The sequence below is a fragment of the Oncorhynchus mykiss genome, chromosome 6 (genome assembly GCF_057628025.1).
Source record: "Oncorhynchus mykiss isolate SJ-2025 chromosome 6, ASM5762802v1, whole genome shotgun sequence".
NCBI lineage: Eukaryota > Metazoa > Chordata > Actinopteri > Salmoniformes > Salmonidae > Oncorhynchus > Oncorhynchus mykiss.
Genome location: NC_143027.1, coordinates 59570840 through 59592500, shown reverse-complemented (window position 1 = coordinate 59592500; position 21661 = coordinate 59570840). Strand labels below are relative to the sequence as shown.

General features: G+C 44.1%; 1 protein-coding gene across 8 annotated transcripts in view; it reads left to right on the top strand.

Annotated features, from left to right (window-relative positions):
- Positions 1–21661, top strand: part of znf536 (zinc finger protein 536) — a 190672-nt gene that overhangs the window by 9545 nt on the left and 159466 nt on the right. For all 8 annotated transcript variants that reach the window (XM_090238430.1, XM_036980616.2, XM_090238429.1 and 5 more), the window contains exons 2-3: positions 9278–9352; positions 17538–17581. The gene's annotated coding sequence lies outside the window, so the exon portion shown is untranslated. The remainder of the gene's footprint in view (positions 1–9277; positions 9353–17537; positions 17582–21661) is intronic.

Genomic DNA, 21661 nt, shown 5'->3' with positions numbered 1-21661 from the left:
TGTGATAAACAAAGGACTTTGAAGAAAACATGCTCCGCAAGAGAAACCAAGTTGTTTTGGAATAAATCTCCACGTCCATGGTTACAGAACACAATGACGGGCTTAGAGAGTGAGTGGGAAAGAGTTCAACCCATGAGGTTAGTCATCCACTCACTATGTGCCTCTAAAAAGAGTGGCCAAGCGACCACGGTTCCAAAGTTGAACGGAGCAACTTTGGTTTTGAGTTGAAGCTCAGCTCACCCTGCCCTGCTCTCTGCACAAGGGGCCTCACAACCGGTCCCTTCATGCATTAGCCTCTCTGTGGTCAGGTGGGTTTCCGACAATTCTTTGTGTTGTCTTTCTAATGATTGGGTTGTACCCACAGACCTCCAATGGCCTGGCGTGAGGACCAATCACAAGTTTCTACAGTTCTTCACGCTGTCTTCCCTATCTAGCCACCTCATCATCTGGGACATTAAGCTAATGATGACCACACAGATGATGTCCTTGTTAGAGTGGTGAACTTGCCTGGTGTTGATAGTTATAGGCTTTCTATGTGGGGGGGGGGCATCATCATTAGTGCAATGAAATATCTTCTCTGTTTAAATTTGCATGATGATGGTTCTGTGACCAGTCATCGTTAGATCAACCAGGCATAGCCTAGGTTGTAGAGAAGATTCATGTGTTATTCCCCCAACCCCGCCGTCTTGGGAGGTCTCTTAAAATGCTAACTTCAGCAGCCCCCCCCCCCCCCCCCCAGTGGCGATCATGACTTTCTGGACCCATCCGTGTCAGCGCCGTCGGATTGGGAACGTTTTCCGGAGATTTGGGTGGAGTTATTTCTCTCTCTTTCGCTCTCTCACTTCCCTCTGATTGCTGTAGCCTCGGGGCTCTCCAGCACACACTAGATCCCTGTGATTATATTAATGGCCTCCCGCTCTGAGGCGGAGGCAAAGGACCCACAGGATAATGGGCGTCAGCGTGGAGCGGCGGGTAGAGAGATGGATCTCTGACCATCGGGTCGTAGGTTGAAAGGCTCAGGTGAGGGAAGCTGCTCTTGGTCCCCTTGGGCGGGGTGCTTAACGGGGAACGTGTTAGTGAGTGGATGCCCAGACTAGCTGGAGTTTGGCAACATGGGGAATCACATGTATGAAATCTGGAATGAACCGTAACAGTACAATTACTGTACTGTAGCTAGGTAATAGCAGACGTTGGCTATCGTTTTTGGAGCCGGTTGATTATAAGGTGCTTAGGTAATGTGGATCGGTGTTAGTCATTCTGCGTTCATGTTAGCGACACAGTGGGATTTCATTTGGTCTGTGTGGTTTCCAATGGTATTTATCTTTAGCAGACGGTATGAGGACAGAACCTAAAGGTTTGTACACACTGTATGAATGTGTGTATATGTTTGTGTGCTACGCTGAAGCTGGTGCGTGCTTTGTAGCTATAGTACAATGCCTGAGGAACTTTGATATGGGTCATGTAGCTGTAGAGTCCGTACTGTAGGCCCCAGGCCCTGGATCGTGTCCGGTGGGAGTCCCTCTCCTGCTGGGGAGCACATTTGATCTAGGCAAGGCCGGTACTAGCATGGAGCCGAGAGGGGTCAGGCCCGTCCTCACTCTCTTTTTCATCCAATTTCCCCGGCTGCAGGCGGCCGCTCTCCACGCTTTTGTTGTCAGAGGTAATCTGTGAAGGGATCTTAATTATGGAGGTTCGGCCTGTTTCTTTTTTTCTTTTTCTTTTTTTCTCACACGCTTTTAATCAAACAGCGTAGTTAGTTAGTAATGAGGATGAGGGAGGAACGGTGCATCTGCTTCCCCATGCTGCTGGGTGTCGGGAAAGAGGAACAGGAAGCGTAAAGAGAGGAGCGTCCCATTGTATTTATTATACCGTCACCCTGTATCTATTTCGGACACGTCAACGATGCAACACATTTGTGATGGATGGCCTTCCCAAAGGATTGTCTCGTTTCATTCTCGAGAGAATTTGCACACGGAACTATTTGCACACGGACCAGTCCAAGAGTCAGAAGACCCTAACGGTCATAAAATGTTACCATTATTATATTCCAGAACCTGAACACAGTAAACATGACTTCAACCATGCAACATCACCATTCATGTTGTTGGAAAAGCAATGAAATGACTGACTGATTCCATGAATAAAGGGCTAAGTTGAAAAGACAAGAGGGAGGAGGTGGTGTGGGAGGATTGGGGGGGGGGGATTGATGGGATGATACAGAGAGATTAGATTGGAAACCCGGGTGGATCCGGAAAAGGTGACCACATGGAGGGAGGGCTGCATAATGAGCCCATTGGCAGATGCTAGAGAGTGGAGAACCTCGCCGGCCCCCAAGGTCAAACGGGGAGTCACATCCAGGTCACAGGAGGTTCAGAGGACTGCAGCCTCAGTTAGAGCACAGCGCACTGGAGGCTCAATGTTAACCGCTCAACAAAATCCTGCCTGACTGACGAGACAAGACTTCCGCGGATGCCTCCCTGTGTCTTGAGTGCACGTTCTCTAAAGCTATGTCTGTTTGTGGTAAACTAACGTTTGTGTGAATTAACCTTCGTGTGGATGTGACTAAGACAGTCTTTCGAGACCGTTACTACTCTGAACCTATTGGGATTTCCGTAAGGAGTAGTTCACCACCTGGGGGACTTTGATGATCTAAACTCTAAACCGTGTGTTGTGGTGGAACCCTTGTGTGACCAGTACCAGCGTAAAACTTGAGGGATGGAGGAAGGTCCGGTTTCCAGAGTTAGGCCTGGCTAATTTAGACAGGGTCACTATGCCAGGGACTGGGGTTAAACGGTGTGACTGTGGAGGTCAACAGTAATTAGCTTCCCATATGACCCGCTGTGTGGGTGTGTGCGCGTGTGCACGTGGGCGTTAGACAGACAGAGAGAGAGAGAGAAGGGTGGCGGCGGTGTGTGGGTATGTGTCTGTTGAAGAGTTTCAGGAGGGTGTTTGCGTGTGTGAGCGAAGGGGACAATTGCAGATAGCATCCGTTCTCTGGTGCTCTCTCTTATGATTGTGTGTCTCTTAAAGTCTTTCCAGTTCACCTCCATCTATGGCCAACTCACATCTTGTCCTTATACTATTAAAGGTCGCCGCCGTGCTTAAGGAAGACCGACAGATGGCTGTTTTCCTAAATCATGCTTTGAAGATGATTCTAGAAATCACCACCCACTATCCCGCTTCGGCTACAGTAGCTTACATTCTTACAGGCCTGTTTATCATGATGTCCTTGCGTGGGTTAAACCTGTCCCTGCCCTCTGTGTGTTCATTATTATTAAGACAAGACACTGATGGCAACATACAGTCAAATTGAACAACATTCTAAAAAAGAAATAGGTGGTTAACTGATACAAAAATACAGCAATTTCTTTCTCTGCTAACTCTTGTACCTGTACCCCCCCTTACGGTAACGTGTGCTCTTGTGCTTGGCTGAAAGTTGCTCATAACAGGATGTTAAATATATTGCAGTAAGAGAGAGAGGGGGGGGGGGGGGATAAGGGGGAGATTATGTCTGTGTGTTTCCACAATTTCTTGATGTATACACAATGTCAGGCAGCCATTGTCTCCTGGGTAAAGAATGATGGTTCAAATACCTACCATCTCTCCCCTGGTGCTCCAAATGCTTGGCTTTGAAGTTTTTATAATCCATCTGTCATCTTCGAGCAGGGAGGGCACATGTTCTGCACTGCTCAATTACACCATCTTCTTTTGCCAGCTACAATGAGACAGGAAGCAAATCATATGGTCGACCTAAAAGGGAGAGGAGGAGGGAGAGGAATCGCTCGAAAATTCCGCATTCCCGGCGTTCTCACGCACTTGATTGTGTCCCTCTCTCTCATAACAGGAGAACAAAGTGTGTTTGTTGTGGGTGGAAAGCCTTAAAACTCTTCCTACTCTTACAATCATGAAGGATTTGATTGAATGCTTATTGTTTCAAGGACAGCGATTTCACAACTTTTTTTGGGGGGGGGGGGGGGGGGGATCAAACTGTCACTATATTCCACTTAAGAGCACTAACCTTACCGCTTTGTAATCAAATTGCATTTGATATTAAGAGTCATCTGCTACAAGAAATAAATGTGAGAGAGCGTGCATTTTGAAGACGCCTTGTTCATTTCTTGCACACAGAATAGTATTTGTTGTCAGTTTGATGTACATTCTAATGAAGTTTCTTGCCGTGCATGGTGCTGAAATCATCTTTAATTGGAGAATGCTGTGTTGCAGTGCTTTAAAGCTTTACAACCGAGGAGCCTAGAACTTCCGATACCCTCTCTTCAACTGAAAAACAACAACAGCAGCAGTTGCAAATTAGACCTCAGAAATATTTCTCCTTTAGGAGAAAGAGGCTTTTCATAATTTTACCTTTAATAAACAACACTGTTAGATCTCTCTGTCTTATTTCATATCTTCTCTGAAAAGCCACAAAGAAGTTTCAAAGAAGATGAAAGATTGTGTTGCGAAACTTAAAAAAAAAAAGAAAGGACATTTTACATTCTTTTGTTGCCTTTGAAACATCAATATTTTGCCTGTAATTGTGTCATACTACATTATGTATCTTCATTTATGGAGGAATAATACATTGGGCCTTTCTTCTTAAATAAAAGCAGCACCCATCTGCTTGTGGAGCCACTCCTGGTTGCCTGCTCCTCACAAAAACAATACTCGTCCTAATGACTTCCACATATTTTGAAATCTCCCTTTTGAAATTGGTCTTGGCAGATTATTTGCAGGTACTTGAGTTGCATCTGTTTGCAATTTTGCAATGTGGAAGACTTTAATGCAGCACTCGGTGAGAGCCGGGGCTATTTTAATCCCAGAGTAACACAGTCTGTCATTACAATTGCCTAGGTCCTACCCTGACCGGGTCCATCTCACCCAAGCTGGGTGAAAAACAAGACATTGGAGGGGTCAAGGTCAAGATCTCCGTGGGTCAGGTTTAGTGTGCCCTTCCTTTAGTGAAGCCCCACTGTCTGCCCTAATAACTGGTCAGTCCCCTTGCAGTGACACAGCCCTCTCCAATGAGATGGGTTCTTTATAAAAGAGGTGATTAGGAAACCAAAGCTGAACTCATTGTGACTTCAGTCCCTATTGTTTCTACCATGTGGCGAGCAGCTGACCGGCTTAAGACTTTAAGAAAAATATTTAAAAAAGACATTATTATTTTTTCATTTTTTCATTCCCCCCTTTAAACTGTAATATTGTCCCGCCCAGGATATCAGGACATAACCAAGGCCGTCAAACTGTGATTGTATAGGTGGTTACAATTACATGAATTAGATTTCATCAGGGGTGTTTATTCAGTCGGACGATAAATGAAAAGACGAACTTTCAACTCTTTTCTTTGTTTTGTCTTTTTTTGTGTGTTCTTTTTGTTTTATTAGGAGTGAAGGGAGGGCGATACCAGAGGAGGAATTATGTTGAAAGTGTATGCCTTGCAACTTTTCCCCTGTTGGAAATGTTTATTTGAACAGTAAGCTCATGATTTGAATATTTGTAATCCATGCTTAAATTTACAGGCCAGATGAACTTTTTGGCACAGAATGGCAACCATAAGTAGGATTTTCTGAAAAGCTTTACAAAATTTGAAACCATTTGCATGGCTTAATATAATTTAGAGGCAAAAAAAAAATGTGTTCTGTCTTATTACTTTATACATTTCAAATTGTCATTATTTTCTCCTCTCATTTTATGTGCATATGCTACTTTAGAACTCAGTTAGGTCGCTGAACGAATATATGAAGACTTCAAAAAATGCAGTGGCCCAGGCGCTGGAGTGGTTTTCCTCCATGTTCAATTCAAATGAGTTTACTCCATATTGACTTCTAATGCTGAAAGGCCACCCATCTTGTAGGCTGGGCGGTCGCTGAGCCGAGCAAAATGGAACGCTTTCTTAAATGATGCTAATCAGTCCGGAGGGGCCTGGCCTCCATCCTTCGTCAGTTTTCTGTAATTCAGATGTGCTGAGAACCTGAAATTAAACGTGTCAGTGTGTGTGCATGTGTGTATGTGCAGCAGGGGTGTGGGGGGTTAAGGAGAACCAAATGAGTGGATGGGAGAAATAACTGAAGCCGTGGCTTTCTCTTGGGCTCCACGTTGGTGAATGTCAAGATGATTTAGCTTCTTTTCTATTTGCCTGAAAAGTCCAACCCTCCTAAGATTGCAGGGGTTTCTGCTAGCCATTTGATGAAGGTACACTTCTTTTTGAGTCAATCGGAGCCTATAGGTAAAGCGTCAGTATGTGTGTGTGTTCTTGTATGTGTGTGTGTGCGGACGCCAGTTGGGCGAACAGCTGAACCATGGCGCAGCCCCCTGCCCCTCGTAGGCCTTGGCAGTTAGCGGTGTGAAAAAGCCCACTCTTTGAGGGCATTATATAGATTAATGTGGTGTGCCTGGGGGCTTCCAGCGACACCTCACCAGGGAGGCCGTACGGCAGATCTGGGGGACTGACAGGCGTTAAGGGGGGACCAGGGAGGACTGGGGGGAGCAGAGCCCCGTCCTGGGGAAGGCAAACAGAGGCTTCTGGACTGGATATTGGGGGGATTGTGAGGGGCTTGTGTGACCTGCGATGGGCATCATCTGGCCCATGCGGCTCATTATAGACCCTGCTCTCCTCAGCCAAGCAGCTCCACTGTCTGGAGCTCTGTTTCAGCCAACTGAGACACTTCCTTACACACACACACATACACACACACACACACACACACACACACACACACACACACACACACACACACACACACACACACACACACATTGACATAAGCATACATGCTAGTACACTCTCATCAGTGCATACTTACAGAGAACAAAGGACTGTACTATGTCACCTTGTATTCATTGTATTAAACAGAAGTATCCAATGAGAATGTTCTGGTATCAAATAGTCAACAATAGTTAGTCCGAACCGTGTATCAGATTATCACACACACACACACACACAAGCACGCACGCACGCACGCACGCACACACACACACACACACACACACACACACACACACCGTATCCCTCTTAAGATCTGTATGTGTAAAAGAAAGTAGAAAAGAACAACAGAGTACTAATCTTTCTAAGTTGGAATACAATCTTGCCTACTTAAACAGCACATGAAGAACAACAACGGTCCCATTGTTGTCTTTCTGGTGACTGTTAATGTTTCCGAATCTCTGATTTCATAACTTCACTTTCTATAGTGAAAATATGGAGATTTATTATCAGGATTTTACCACATTCCATTCAAGATTAGGCACATCTGGTTGTGTGTGTTTGATTTGGTTTATATCAAATTGTGTATACAGTATATACCTGGGAGACATGGATATGTGTGGGTCTCTATATCTGTCTAGCCGTGTGTGTGTGTGTGTGTGTGATTGTTCTAGCAGGAGTGCTCCTTAAATAACCTACTTTTGTCTGACAACAGCATTAGTTGTAGAGGTGCACATATGCAAAAAGCTATTTGGAAAGGCATCCTCGTTGCTGTCAGCTTTTATTATGCGGGAAGGTGTCATGTTTGTAACGAAGCTGAGTGCAGATGGCAGAGTGGAAGAAATGGATCACTAATTTTAACAATGATTAATGAACAGAGATGGGAAAATGAATTACATTGGACTATTGGAGGCAAGGAATATTTTCAGTTAAAATGTTAACTCCGTCTGCCAGGCTGGTGTAGTATTGGGATGGGGAATGGGTGGGTGTAGTAAAATCCACACTCGTCTGCTCTTGACTGCCATTCCCCTGCTTAAACACTGCATGTGCTATACACATTGTTTCCACCCCCTGTGTATCAAGCTAGCATTAAAATAACAATGTTTAACAGGGTAAATACAGCAAAGGTTACCCTGTCTAAAAAAATGCTCTGTCTATACATTCTGGAGAACTAGTGAGGCAGAAGCAGCTTACAGTCCTTCACCCCTTCCAAACTGTTGGTCATGGGCCTTTTTACCGTATGGCCCGAATCTCACACCATCGTTGACCACACCACTACCCCCTAGTATCAACTATTGGGTACGCCATGACTGTTGAGCTGACTCTTTCTAAGACAGGAGAGGTGACCTACCCAACTCCCCAACTCAACCCTCTCACAAGAACATCTAAAGGTCCCCAGAGTAGCAAAGTCTCATCCACGACACACAGGAATCTGAGAACAGGAGTTTTCTCTCTCTGTTTCTTTACGTTTACATTATTTTTGTTGCTCCCCGGTCTTGCGTCTCTATCGAGGCTTGCAGGGTGGGCGGCTTGTGCAATCCAGCATAATAGATATATGTGAACTGTTTTGAATTTAATTAAGCTCCTGATGGGAAATACTTAAAGGAGAAAATAACGCAACTTCTGGAGACAATGTGAGTGTGCGCAGAGATCTAATGTTACCCGGCATATGCTAAGCACTCAGAAAACATACACAATGCCTTTGGTGAACAAGGTAGGGAAAATGCTCCTGGGAGCCAATTTAGAATGTGACTTAAGGCAAGTGTGCCTTTGTGTGTGTGTGTGTGTGTGTGTGTGTGTGTGTGTGTGTGTGTGTGTGTGTGTGTGTGTGTGTGTGTGTGTGTGTGTGTGTGTGTGTGTGTGTGTGTTTTCCTCTTGGTTTTACTATTGAAATAGTAGTGGTGATTAGAATTCCCTTTGCAGGCTCCTGGGGTGGCCTTCTTTGAGAACCACATATGTGACCCTGCCCCAGCTTCAGCCCCAGCTCCTGCCCCAGCTTCAGCCCCAGCTCCTGCCCCAGCTTCAGCCCCAGCTCTTTCCCCAGCCCCACTCACTCTGACTCGATGTGAGGCCTACACCCAAACCTACTCACTGGGTTACACGCCGCTTTAGAGGGAGGGCAGGGCATGTAGTTCACATAGCTTATGCCGATCTGATTGTTTGTCTTGCGTGAGGCGGCAGGCCTTTTAAAAGTTGGATCGGGTAACATTCTGTGCGCTGAAGGTTTGTTTCACGTTTTGGAGGACCTAGCCTCTGTTTTGACTATCAAACGGAAATGCAACCCTTCTCAGTCTTTTTTCCATACCATATGCCATGGACCACACCTGTTCTTACTGTCGTTATAACCACACTTTTATTTCGTTTAGGCTTCTCTATGTAATGACTGTACTTGTGCTACTGTACTTATGCTACTGTGACTGCAGTAGTTTGCAGAATTTTATGAAAAGGATCAAATGTTTGGAAAGTATTTACTGTAATGGGTATTTTGGTGTTGTTTTCTCTGTCGCTATTGTGCACTCTTGTCTAACTTCAATAGCATCGGCACTGAATTTCCTGGTTTGTCTGCTTTGTTTACAGGCGCTTGTCTTCCCCCCCTCTGCAAACCTGTCTGTGTTCTTCCTGAGCTACGTCGGTGAGGTGGCAGTACTGCAGGTATGGATCAGTGGCACCCCGATTGATCACGCAAAGAGCAGGATATTAAAGATGTCTGTCACACTCCCCCTCCTCTCTGGCATGGTTCTTGGGGGGAATTGAACAAGTGGATGTGAACTTTTCAGCTCAGCGCTGTCACCCCCCCTAATCAGGAAGTGAAATCTGTAGCACAGCACTCTCATTTAACTTTCCTAGACCCCCCCCCCCCAAAAAAAAAGAACAATTGCGCTGGAAGTAATGTGATTTCTAAATAAACGCCCGCCTGTCAAAAGCCGAGACGCATTTACTTCCCCAATGTAGCTCAAGGAGACAATTAGCAAACAGAGGTGACACGGTAAACAGGTGCACCCATTATTTCTGGAGCTGGTGGCGATATATCCCCATCTCTGAGACTGATGGTAGATCATGTGACATGGAGGGTGAAGGATCTGTCTGCATCAGGGCTCGGCTGACGGGGTCTGCCAGCAGTTTGCAATGTCCTCCTCACCATCATCTCAAAATATGTATTCTCTCTCTTCACAGTCACGATGCATATAGGTGAGATCACGTAACGTCCTCTATCTTTCTCACACACACACACATCTCTTTTCTCATCGCCCATTCTTTCCTCTTTCTCACTCTATGCATCTCTTTTTCTTTGCATGTTCTCCCTTTTCCTTGCCCACAATCCCTTCCCTGGAATTATTGACAAGACTTTCTTTTCTTTTAATTCATAGTAGACCCTCGTCCCAGTGAGAGAGGTCAAGCCAGTTTGTAAAAATGGATTGCTTGTAAAGTGCTAATCAATGGAAACCTTTTCTCTTGAACCTGGGAAATTCTAGCTGTAACATTTATTGAAAAAAAATACATATTCTCCTGTTTGAGCTTGAATTATATGACAGCTGTCTTATATACCCCGCGGGACTCCCAAGTCAAATTGTCAGACAGCCTTGATACACCAATGATGCTGTACTTTTTATCATTTGAAAATATAGATCTGCTTAGTTCATCGTGTGTATTTTTATTTGTAAACAGAGCAACTCAAAAGTATTTCAATCTTAGATGACATTGAATGACGTATTTCAAACATGTGTGCTATGTCGTAACAGTGTAATAGCCTTGGTAATTGTCGCCGGTGTTTTGGACAGCATTTGCATGCTGAGATGTATAAGTCAAATCTGAAATAGCGAGTCCAGTCGTTTGGCTTGTGCGGCATCAGAGGTATGTGAGACAGATCTCAGTCATATTGGATCCATCACAAACACATGCTCTCTCTGACGCATTCTCACACTCATTCTCACACAAGGCACACATGCACGCAACCTTCAGGCTTTCTCCAAATGATATCGGGCCATCACAAGTACAGGGACTAGCTACATAGGGGATTCCATACATACGTACCATACTTCTCAACTCACCTACTCTCTCCTCCAGTATGTGCTATTGACGTTCCATGGACATCATGTAAAAGAGGAATGTCGAGTATATTTGAATCATGTAGGTACGTCGAGACAGCAGAAGGGTTCGTTTATGGGTTAGCTTATAGCAGTTTGATCCGTATGAGGGGACTTTTCCCACCACAGCCTTTGGATGGATTCAGTTAGCTCAGCCTGCCACTGTTGTGAGAATACATCATGCTGTTATAAATAAGAAATGATTGGCATCCAAGGGACACATTTTGCCTCTGACACTTTGGATAAGAATTAGTTGAAGGAGCGACAGTCTTGATAAGGAGTTATAATGATAATAATTATTTAGCTTTTTTTATTGCAGGATAATTATTGAAGAGGGTCGTGTAGTCATCACTGTAATCAGTAAAGAAAAATGACAGAAAATCCACAGGGAAACAGATGGTACTTAGTTGTTTTTTGTGTTTTTTTTTTTTAATATTAAACTAGTACACTTAGTACCAGGCATAGGATGAGGACAATCAAAAGGAAAAATGATCAAATTAAAATCTCTTCACCCTCAAAAAATAAATAAATAAATGAGATTCACATGCACAATTAGGACTTGTTGGTGTCCTTTGCCAAAGCCACCCAATCAACCCACAACACACTGTACCGATAGGAAGGGGAAAAAATGCACAAAAAGCCTTTCAACTCAAAGAGCGGTATTTAAACAGAAAACCCTGACCCCTTGACTTTGTCTATTAGCATAGAGTGTGTTGCATTGGTCGTTCGCCCGCAATCGGCACGAATAAGGTCACCATTTTTTCTTTTCGCTCTTTTGGGATGCGCCTACGCGGCGTCCACCCGGACTTTCGCTGGTGCCCAGGCCTCGGATATGTGTTTTTTAAAAATTATTATTTATTTTATTGTACACGACCAGCGAGGAAGAAAAAGGCTCTTGCTTTCCAGGGTCGGAGTGATCGGAACACAGAGGCTGCTGCCCTACATTCCTGACTAATTGTATAATTGGAAAAGCTCTCCAAATGAGCGCCCCCCCCTTTCGCGGGCTGATCTTCCCAGCGCTTCCCCCCTTCAAAGCAAATCACAAAAGAGCATTTTGGGAATAATAATAATTGTAAAAAAGCGTCCATTATTAATCTCGTTTACCACCACCACCGCCGCTGGTACTCTCGCTACCACACATGGCACTCATACTCATTGGGAGCCAGGCCACCAATAGCGGCAACTTTTCTCTGATCAATGTCATCCATAACCGCGGTCAAAGTACAACCTGTGGACGACCCTGGAACTAGCCTACTCACCACATTATTTTTGGATGGCCCTGCCTTTAGTGAAAAAGTCTGTGTATAAACTTTTTAAAATGTTGCCTCACTGGCATATAACTGATGATCTACCTGTGAGCTGTCTTTGCCTTCATATTTTACTGTTACGCCCGTGCTCATGGTCAAATTGGATTTTCAGATTTATGGCCCCTCTTACGCGCCTTTCATTTCCATGGATACGGAGGGACAGCGGGATGATTTCCGAGGTCGACGCTCAAGCAGGATTCCAAAGTGCAGTTAAAAATGAATCTCTTAATTAACCCTATTGATCAGTAAAAAAATTGAAGCAAATGTGATTTGCATACACCGAGAGTGATCAATGCATTAACTCATTTTCTTTTTTTTTCCAAAATCTGATTTCCTCAGTTTCCAAAGTGAGCGAAAGGAGAGTTGAGACGAATGCGGATCGATCCTGCATCTTGCAGACAGGAATACAAAGCATTGTATTAGTCACTGAAGGGGGAAACATATCAGGAAGACATTTGTTTGAAGTTTGATACGTCAGATTATTTTCTCACCTAACCAAACCTGGAAAGTACTCATCCAGTCTCTCTACTTCGTTAATACTCTGTAACACCAGTAATTATCATAAAGTCACAGATTTGCTTTGTGAACATGAGATATGAACAATACTCTATTTGCAAGCTGAATGGAACACATATTAAGAAAGGGGATATTTATTCAGGGGAAAAAAACTGAAATATGTTTCTCTTTTTATTTGTGTGAAAAGCAGCAACAACAAAAAAACACCACCACCGACAACAACAGGAAGACAAAACTAAAGGTGTTAGAAAAAGCAGTATGCTGCTTTTTCTCAAGAGCAGCTTATTATAGAGTATTGATTTATAAGGCTTTAAACGCGATCCTCCATGCTCAAGTCAAGGGCAGGGGGAGATGGCTGCAGTCGGGCTACATGACAGTCATCGGGTGCTGCAGAAAGCCTGTTTCTGAATAGTTTTGGAACACAAAGGGGTAATTGTTTTAGCCCAGATGTTGCTTTCGCACAACAAGCAGGATACAATGTTCCTACTGAGCTGATGAGCCCAATCAGTGAAATGATTAAAAATTGATTTTGTCCCTGTAATTACAGTATGTAAACTACTTAGCCAGGATTGCAAAGGAAGTGATTTTCTAATTACGTATATACTCTGGTGTCTAATGATTGGTTTTTTGAAGTAATGAAGAGAGGGTCCTAACGACTCCTCTGTGTTCTGTTGTTTAAGAAAAAAAAAAGAGACCATCGTTAGGGCAAGGCATCAGGCAGACAAAGAGCTCAAATTGAATTTTCGCCAGCTAACAATGCAAAGATTCTGTTTGTTAGCATGCGATCTGGACGCTAATGGTGGCCATGACTTCTGCGGGGTCACCAGTACAACAATCTGGACCCTCCAATTAAAACATTCAGAGGTGATGATGTCATTGTCACCCCCAACACTAAAAAAGCAGATTACAACCTATGTGTTGTGATAATTGTGTTGTTTGCTCTATAACCTGCTAGTTCATATGCTTTGACACCGTGATATATAGGCCTAAAGGCAGAGGCATTAAGAAGACACTGTGGCAGAATAAATTCAACCACACTTTTGTTTCATCACAAAAGCGGAGAGCAACCTCTGTCCGGTGAAGTCCACAAAGTATATTGCATTTAACAAACAGTCACATAACCTACAGCATGGACAAGCAGGTTAATGTTTCTGACTTCTAAACAACTGTTGATTTAGAACCACGGAGTGTTACCACCAGTCTCAAAGAAAACAGGAGCTGCCTCTACTATTCCAGCCCCATTTCAACTTCAACATTTCAACATCATCAAATCACCTATGCTTAGTCTAATACAGTGACAACTAAAAGATACCAAAAACGATTTAGTCCAATCAACATAAGCTAAATATAATGTGGTTGTCCATAGTCTGATGTCTGTGTGTGTGCGTGTTCGTGTGCTTGTGTGTGTGTGTGTGCGTGCGTTCGTGCAAGTAGAAAAAACATGTTGACTCACCCTACTTGTATTGAAACGCCAATGCCATCCTCCTCTCTTTCATGTTGATGAAACAGTCTATGACTCATACAGTACATGCTTTTTAGCTTTGCTCGCTTGCCTTACTTCCTTTCATGGGCAATGATGAGCCAACTAGTTAACATTAGCCTACTACATCTAGCTACATATTGAACTTCCATCCTCTCAGGCCAGGAGCACAATATATACATTTATGGTTGGATCAAAATTGTCATTAAAATCATTGGCCAGTACAGAGAATGAAGTAAAACCACCAGTCCAAATCTCTATCTCCGTCCATTTAATATAGGAAAGGGACACTTTTAGCTAGCCAGCAAGCCTCCGGAGGACATCGTCATAACGAGATGCAACAATTCAAGTTTTTTCTGTCAATTATGTTTTGCTTTTGATGTGATTGGTGTGAAGCCAAATCCAAACTGGCTTCCCTTGACACTTATTTTTGGTGTGCCAGGACCATTCACAGTTGAGTTCACTTAGTGTAGCTCATTGCTGATTGGCTATTATTTTATTTTAAAAAAAATGATGAAGGGAGGCCAAATGCTTGCTGGCTTCTCTTTCATTTAATGCTACAGGCTGCAACAATGTCATACTCTTTTTGACCAGAAAGCATCAAATAGACATATAAAGAGACAGAGGGGCACTGTTTCGCTCGCCGCAGATGCGTTCTCTGGTGAGATTACAGTCAGCCTTTTGCGAATTTTAGGAAAGTGATGAAACATAAAAAGACGAAAGATACATTACATATACTGTATATATGATTTATTTTTCTTGGTAAAGTTTTTGGGGAAGCCTGGCTTCCCTTGGCCTCATGAATACACGCCACTGAATATACTAACCGTGATGTACTATATCTTCGGGTGTCAGTGTGCCACTAGTATTTTCCCTGACCATAATACTCCTTTAAATGTACCATTAACACTTCTTTATCTTTTATTCCATTGTTCCAACCCTTTAAAGTACAAGGATCATAAGAGGTTCAGACCCTCTGGCTCCCTGGTAGAATCACAAGCTCTGAACTGTTCCACATGGCTTCTGTTGTAAATGCATGAACTTCTGATACAGATTTGACCTAGAATGGAGGCCATGTGTAATATGGGCAAATCAAAAACAAACAAAAAAAGGGTTTCAGGGTTTTACCAGGGGAAATAGAGAGATAAAGCTCCAGGGACATAATGTATTTCATAGAAAACACAACTCATACCACTCAAAATATGTCATTATATCAATCCTGCTCTTCATTCTTTGGCAGCAAATGTAGTGCTTCGGAAACAGTTTTCATTGAAACAGGACAGACAATTACTAACTGGAAAGGTCTGATTATTGTTAGTAGTGCTCAATTGGTTTTTAGATTTTCTGACATTTTTAGGTGACACAAATCCAGGTTCATTGCTAGTGTGGTGCCAGGACAACAACCTCTCCCTCAACGTGATCAAGACAAAGGAGATGATTGTGGACTACAGGAAAAGGAGGAACGAGCACGGCCCCATTCTCATTGACAGGGCTGTAGTGGAGCAGGTTGAGAGCTTCGGGTTCCTTGGTGTCCACATCACCAACAAACTAACATGGTCCAAACACACCAAGACAGTCGTGAAGAGGGCACGAAAAAGCCTATTCCCCCTCATGAGACTGAAAAGATTTGGCATGGGTTCTCAGATCCTCAAAATGTTCTACAGCTGCGCCATCGAGAGCATCCTACCTGGTTCCATCACTGCCTGGTATGGCAACTGTTCGGCCTCCGACCGCAAGGCACTACAGAGGGTAGTGCGTACGGCCCAGTACATCACTGGGGCCAAGCTTCCTGCCATCCAGGACCTCTATACCAGGCGGTGTCAGAGGAAGGCCCTCAAATTTCTGGAGGCAAGCATCTTGCCATTCAGGACCACTATACCTTGCGGTGTCAGAGGAAGGCCCTACAATTTGTCAAAGACTCCAGCCACCCTAGTCATAGACTGTTCTCTCTGCCGTCGCACGGCAAGCGGTACCGGAGTGGCAAGTCTAGGTCCAAAAGCTTCAACCCCCAAGCCATAAGACTCTTGAACAGCTAATCAAATGTCTACCCAGACTATTTTCACCCCCCCCCCCCCCCCCCCCTTTTACGCTGCTGTTGCTCTCTGTTTGTTATCTATGCATAGTCACTTTAACTCTACCTACATGTGCATATTACCTCAATTGCCTCAGCTGACCGGTGCCCCCGCACATTGACTCTGTGAAGATCCCCCCTGTATATCGCCTTACTACTGTTATTTTACTGCTGCTCTTTAATTATTTGTTACTTTTATTTAAAACATTTATTTTCATTTTTTATGATCTATTTATTTACATAGCACTTATTTTTCTTAAGACTGCATTGTTGGTTAAGGGCTTGTAAGTAAGCATTTAACTGTAAGGTTGTATTCGGCGCATGTGACAAGTACAATTTGATTGATCCAAAACTTAAGAGAGAGAAAAGAAAACTAGGAGAGAAAAAAATAACGTTGAAATGCTGCCAGTATCAAACTGTACTTTTCAGACACAGTTGATTGTAAAGAGAAGCCGATAGCACAGCCAGCACACCCCTTTAATAATTCATTTAGTTAGGCTATGATCTATCATTTTCTACCTTTTGACATGCGATATTGAAATTTAATATTGCATCAATACAAATGATGTATTGCCAGTCGGCCCAAGGATGTGGATCGCAAAGAGATCTCAGAGCGTCTTTTGAGTTCCTTCCCTGCTCAAAGCCACATTGTACGAAAGCAGAGTCGCAGAAGTTAAACATCCGTCATTCTGGAGCTTTGATATGTATGTTTAAAAATGACATCTTAAAAAACGCTCAGGGAAAACCTCTTTCCTCTACTCAAAGTCGTGTCTGAGAAGGGAAGAAAGGAAAGCGAAGGGAACATGACAGTGGTGTTTAGGGGAGACATCTTATGTTGTGGGGATCTTTGACATACTGTTTAGTTTCATGAAATCCCCTGGCAAAACTCTGGAGCTCGCTATGAGGGACTTTTGGGTGCGATGTCTGTAGTCTAGGCTGTAGACTAGCCTATTTCTCCATTACCGTATCGTCATGCATTTCCTAGTTTATTGTTCAATCCGTCTTTACTATTTACTAACTAACCTCTAAATCCCTAAGATGATGCCAACCCATGTTTCTCAAGTTGTATTCTCTCTCAGTGTTTTCTTGTAATGCGATAGACAGGATGTATTTGATTGTATTGAACTGAGATCCTGATCTGTTTTTATCTGTGGTGCTAATGATTTCCTGTTTGTGCGAAATTTATGATGCTGCTCTTGGAGACGAGTCTGTTGGTGTGTCATTAACACTCACTCTCTCTCTCTCTCTCTCTCTCTCTCTCTCTCTGTCTCTCTCTTTCTCTCTCTCTCTCTCTCTCTCTCTCTCTATCTCTCTCTCTCTCTGTCTCTTTCTCTCTCTTCTATCTCTCTCTCTCTCTCTCTCTCTGTTGCTTTTCCAGTGATCTACGGATGTCAATTAGAAGACCCAAAGAAAACACGTTAGGTGAGGAACATGCTTACTGTATTTATTTTATACCACTTAGAGGTGAGACTGAGAAATTGGACCCAACTGACATTTCCATATTCCCCATTCATTTCAAAACCAACACCTATCTACAATTTGAATTGATGTATTTTTTTAAGGACTGTACCAGTTTAAATGGCTTCTATTTGGCTCGTGGTGTACACCAGACATCAAGCGCAGTGCAGGTTGTCAGGTTAGTGTCCTGCGCCTGTGACGGTGGGAGAGGGATGTCGTGTGAGGAGGTGCTATGGGGCTCTGTGGGGCCTCTTCCTGTGTCTTCTGCCTGGGCTTATTAGTCTACCTGCGAGGGTCCTGCCCCTCTCCGGAGGTGTGCCTGCCGTGGGGCAACACCTAGGCAGGAGGGATCCTCTGTGACAGATGACCTCTGTCTGTCATTCGCCAGACTCATACCTCACTCTGAGAGGCTGACAGTCAGACAGAGCCCAGGTGGACTTAGGCTGGCTCACCCAGGGCTTGTTGTCAGTGAGGGATCTCCTCACTAGCTCTGTGTTGTCTCAATGGGGGACTGGCCGTGCTGCGTGTGTATTTGTGTGAAGGGATGTTTGTATCTTGTGGGGGATGGACTGTTGACACACTTCATATTTCAAAATGTGGGACTGTGGAACGAAATGAAGATTGATGTGGACAAAATGTTTAGAACACGTCTTATGTCAGTAAATATATTATAATTTACACATATGTGACACATCTCACAAGCCTACTGTATATGCATACACATGATCAAAAACCCACACATATTCACAGGGGGGCTCAGATGTTATTAAAGCTATATGCTATAATTGCATTTGATCTCAAATAAACACAAATTCAGTCCATCTCCCACATAAAGATGGCAGATGTGATGGATGACCACATTAGCGCCAGGGACAACATTAGATTTGCTCCAAATTATTGATCTTTTGTTTGCTAGCCAAGTCGGCAATAAATAACCGTATAAGAGAGATGTGACTCATTATCGCCGTGCCAACTGACAGACCTCTGTCAAAACAACTCTCCTACCTCGCCACTCTCTCCTCTCTAACCGGATGGATTTAATCCACTTTTCGTTCTCGCACTATTACTATCCGATTCCCTTAAAATGTTAATCCCACTCCGATAACCTGTATTATTCAATATTTTATACACATGCATTCAGAAGATTTCTGTTTTATCCCTACCTTCTTAGTGAAGAAATCCTTTTATCACACAATGGGTAATTTATATCCATTACCAACATTTTCAATCCTTTTCAGTGCTGCTGTCAGTGCCTTTGGCACAGTCATGATTAATGTGATCTAATAATAGTATGCCATTATATTTCCTTTAGTAAAACATGTACCAACATCCTATTCAGCTCCACCAAAATTCATTGCCTCTTAAAATATTTGTCCTTTTTCAGTTGAAAGAGAAGATCGCTATTTTCTCTCAGGAGATGATTATGAAGTTTTTTTTTGTGAGAATGGTTTCCTATTTTTCGGTCTTATGACTTTGTGTGAGTTTGATGAGTAGTGGCAAGATGGTGGTGGCGTGAGGTGATTTGGACATGCTGTAGAGTCTTCTCACGCTTACGGGTAACACAGCGCCGCTTCCCCTCCATTGTTCGCTAGTGGCTTGTGTTCGGACTTGTGTGCTTCAAGTGCACACTATTTGCCGGGTGGTTCCAGACATCACGTTCAGTCATCACACCTACAGCCAATGGGTTCAACAAATATAAATGAAATGTGATATCATATTAAATGTTATATTTATTTTGTTTTTCACGAATAATAGTCTACCCGTGTTGGTGATCATGCAGCCTTCGAGAACATTGTGGTTTCATACAGTAAGAGTCCTTCCAAACGTAGATAGATTCATATAAATTGACCGAGACAATGATGGCCTAGTTGGGATGGGATGGGGTGGGGGGGGGGGGGGGGGGGGGTGGGGGTAATGGAGGGGCAGCATGCTGACTCCCTTTGGAGTGACTGGAGGATTTGGGGGGAGATGTGGAGCGGTCCAGGAGTGGGCTCCCGTCCCACCAAGCCGGACGTTCTGAGCCAGCCTGCCACTCGTGGGGGCACGTTTCTGACTGGGGTGCCAACAACCTCCCCCACTCGCTCCCCAAAGAGGGTTAACCCTTACTGGGTTCTTAGACTTGTATCCAGAATGAACAGGTGGTCGCACGAAACATGGGCATCAATTTCCTCATGACTTATCCCAGTGTGGATAGAGGGGGAGGGAGAGAGAGATAGATCGGGAGACTGTAACAGAGGGAAAGGAAGAGATAGAGGACAGAGAGAGAGAGAGACAGCGAGACACAGAGAGGAAGGGTGTGTGTGTGTTCTTATCTTGGTTTTGTTTATTACTAGTGTGGTTGGTGTTATGGACCAGCTTGTGGAGGGTCCCACCACTGTGTGAAATTGACATCAGATGGCCGTGATGACTAGAACAGAACAATATCACATCTCGTTTCCATTTAGCAAGGGGCAGCTGTGGCGGGCAGTGGGGGAGGGGGGGGGCACCTGACCCCGGAGTCAAACCACACTCCGACCCCCGCACTCCCAGAACCAAGCACAGCTGTCAACACTTTACATCAAAAGACAGTCCCCCCCCTACATATGTTTTTTTCCCTTCTCAAATGCTTTGTTCCAGAATTGATCCTACTCCATTTAAGGATAATGTGCATTTGAGCTTTGTTTTTGTATTCCTTTCTTTTGTCTCAAGTGTCCGGCTCCAAGCAGAGACAATCGAAATGAAACCGTTTCAAAGCCAAACGATATGGGACAGAGTTTTAGTATAGCGCAACACGGCAACACACAGCATTTGCCACTGACCACAACACTCATCCAGCCCTCTGTAGTTGGGATAGCTGTGGTCACTTAGACATGTCAAGATCAAATACTCGGCAACGTTTAACACTGTTGTTCTTTGTTTTGCTGGGAGGTCTTTGTTTAGTAGGACGCACATAAATAAGCGGAGAGTAACCAATAAACAGTTGGCGAAAACGAGCCTTTCTGAGTCAGCATATTTACTAATGTCTGATTACATTTCAGGAGAAAAAAAGCTTTTAGGTTGTAAATAACAAACTGTCACAATGTTATTTACCGACTTTAATATGCACTCCGTGTGATGAATATTTTCTGCATGTTGTATGTGCATGAATGAAATGTTCTCTCCGGGACCGTACGGGGACCAAGACTGGAAGGTTACAGTTGAAAAGTACCTTTTTTTTAAAAATGTCCCCATAAATGGATCAGTCAATGGAGAGATTCAGACAGATAGATAACAGAGAAGAGGAGCGATTGTGTGCTGGGGTTATTACCGTACAGTAGACTCACCTTTTCCTCCTCTAGGTCCTTCACATCGGCTCTCCCTCTTAATAGGGGAAATCCTCCAGGAGGGGGTGAGGGGGGGTGGAGGCTCAGCAATTTCCTTCCAGGACCCAGAGTAGACCAGACCAGAGCTAAGCAGAGCGTCACAGTCTGTCTGAGACTCTGGAATGAGTCAGGCATTTAGAGAGAGGGGGGAGGAGGAGAGGGGGTTAAGAGAGGGAGAGAGAGAGAAAGAGAGAGCGAGTGTGAGGGAAGGAGAGGGGGTAGACAGAGAGGGGTAGACAGAGAGGGGTAGAGAGAGAGAGAGAGAGAGAGAGAGCGGAGAAAGAGTGTCACTCACATGGAATAAGCCCCACATGTCTGGTGGCACCACACAGTTATTCCCATGATGCAATCTGTGTGGGGTGATGATGATGAACATGATGATGATGAAGGTGATTATGATAATGATGAGTGCACAGACACCAGTTGTCGTGGCTGCCTCTCAGTTTGCATCATCTGGCCCTATATAAATATACAGACGGCCTACATGGGCATATCAACGCTAATGCCCCTTTAATCCCATAAGTGCTCCGTTATGGCAGAGGTGGGTTAGTCTCTTAAAGTCCAAGCTGGCTCTCCTTCCCTCCATCCCTCCATTCCGCCATCCCTCCTCCCTAATTAGGCACCAGAGGATCTGACTAGAGGGGCTGTGTGTGGCAGCAGCCCTGAGCTGAGCCTGGGTGGTGGTGGTGGTGGCATACAGGAC